Raw genomic sequence first — 2,500 nt, forward strand, 5'->3', positions numbered from 1 at the left:
CGTGCCTATGGTACAACAACTTTTCTCGTGCCTATGGTACAACAACTTTTCGCCGTGCCCCTGGTACACCGCTCAGTAGCACTTTGCCACACAAACTCTCCTCGTGCCTATGGTACAACAACATTTCGCCGTGCCCCTGGTACACCGCTCAGTAGCACTTTGCCACACAAACTCTCCTCGTGCCTATGGTACAACAACTTTCCTCCGTGCCCCTGGTACGACAGCTTTTCTCGTGCCTATGGTACAACAACTTTTCTCGTGCCTATGGTACAACAACTTTTCGCCGTGCCCCTGGTACACCGCTCAGTAGCACTTTGCCACACAAACTCTCCTCGTGCCTATGGTACGACAACTTTTCTCGTGCCTATGGTACGACAACTTTTCTCGTGCCTATGGTACAACAACCTTTCCCCGTGCCCCTGGTACACTGCGCAGAAACTCTTTGCCACACACACACACCACTCGTGCCTATGGTACGACAACAGGCCCCGGGGACCTACATCGCACCTTGCTCTTGCCTCCCTTACAGCTGAAAAAGGTCCATGCCTGTGCCCTGGCCCTGCTGAAATTCCCTCTCCATTTAGCCGAGGCAGTGAGTCGGCCTCCTGTCTCCCTTTACGGCCGAAAAAGATGTGCTCCTGGGCGCGCTGGCCCTGCTGCTACTCACATCGGGCATGGACCTGGACCTCCAGCAGGCCCCGGGGACCTACATCACACCTTGCTCTTGCCTCCCTTACAGCTGAAAAAGGTCCATGCTTGTGCCCTGGCCCTTCTGAAATTCCCTCTCCATTTAGCCGAGGCAGAGAGTCGGCCTCCTCTCTCCTTTACGGTCGAAAAAGATGTGCTCCTGGGCGCGCTGGCCCTGCTGCTACTCACATCGGGCATGGACCTGGACCTCCAGCAGGCCCCGGGGACCTACATCACACCTTGCTCTTGCCTCCCTTACAGCTGAAAAAGGTCCATGCCTGTGCCCTGGCCCTGCTGAAATTCCCTCTCCATTTAGCCGAGGCAGAGAGTCGGCCTCCTCTCTCCTTTACGGTCGAAAAAGATGTGCTCCTGGGCGCGCTGGCCCTGCTGCTACTCACATCGGGCATGGACCTGGACCTCCAGCAGGCCCCGGGGACCTACATCACACCTTGCTCTTGCCTCCCTTACAGCTGAAAAAGGTCCATGCTTGTGCCCTGGCCCTTCTGAAATTCCCTCTCCATTTAGCCGAGGCAGAGAGTCGGCCTCCTGTCTCCTTTACGGTCGAAAAAGTTGTGCTCCTGGGCGCGCTGGCCCTGCTGCTACTCACATCGGGCATGGACCTGGACCTCCAGCAGGCCCCGGGGACCTACATCACACCTTGCTCTTGCCTCCCTTACAGCTGAAAAAGGTCCATGCCTGTGCCCTGGCCCTGCTGAAATTGCCTCTCCATTTAGCCGAGGCAGTGAGTCGGCCTCCTGTCTCCCTTTACGGTCGAAAAAGATGTGCTCCTGGGCGCGCTGGCCCTGCTGCTACTCACATCGGGCATGGACCTGGACCTCCAGCAGGCCCCGGGGACCTACATCACACCTTGCTCTTGCCTCCCTTACAGCTGAAAAGGTCCATGCTTTTGCCCTGGCCCTTCTGAAATTCCCTCTCCATTTAGCCGAGGCAGTGAGTCGGCCTCCTGTCTCCCTTTACGGTCGAAAAAGATGTGCTCCTGGACGCGCTGGCGCCGGCTGCTACTCACATCGGGCATGGACCTGGACCTCCAGTAGGCCCCGGGGACCTACATCACACCTTGCTCTTGCCTCCCTTACAGCTGAAAAGGTCCATGCTTTTGCCCTGGCCCTTCTGAAATTCCCTCTCCATTTAGCCGAGGCAGTGAGTCGGCCTCCTGTCTCCCTTTACGGTCGAAAAAGATGTGCTCCTGGACGCGCTGGCGCCGGCTGCTACTCACATCGGGCATGGACCTGGACCTCCAGTAGGCCCCGGGGACCTACATCACACCTTGCTCTTGCCTCCCTTACAGCTGAAAAGGTCCATGCTTGTGACCTGGCCCTTCTGAAATTCCCTCTCCATTTAGCCGAGGCAGTGAGTCGGCCTCCTGTCTCCCTTTACGGTCGAAAAAGATGTGCTCCTGGGCGCGCTGGCCCTGCTGCTACTCACATCGGGCATGGACCTGGACCTCCAGCAGGCCCCGGGGACCTACATCACACCTTGCTCTTGCCTCCCTTACAGCTGAAAAGGTCCATGCTTGTGCCCTGGCCCTTCTGAAATTCCCTCTCCATTTAGCCGAGGCAGTGAGTCGGCCTCCTGTCTCCCTTTACGGTCGAAAAAGATGTGCTCCTGGGCGCGCTGGCCCTGCTGCTACTCACATCGGGCATGGACCTGGACCTCCAGCAGGCCCCGGGGACGCACATCCTCCCCTGCTCTAGTCCCCCACTAGCTTACCTTTCTTGTAGTTACGCTCCAGCGCATATCCAGCATGGACCTTGACCTCCAGCAGGCCCCGGGGACGCACATCCTCCCCTGC

The sequence above is a fragment of the Mchenga conophoros genome, linkage group LG18, assembly GCF_057382185.1.
Source record: "Mchenga conophoros isolate Kocher_MC1m ecotype Shallow Benthic linkage group LG18, M_conophoros_male_GT1.1, whole genome shotgun sequence".
NCBI classification, from domain to species: domain Eukaryota; kingdom Metazoa; phylum Chordata; class Actinopteri; order Cichliformes; family Cichlidae; genus Mchenga; species Mchenga conophoros.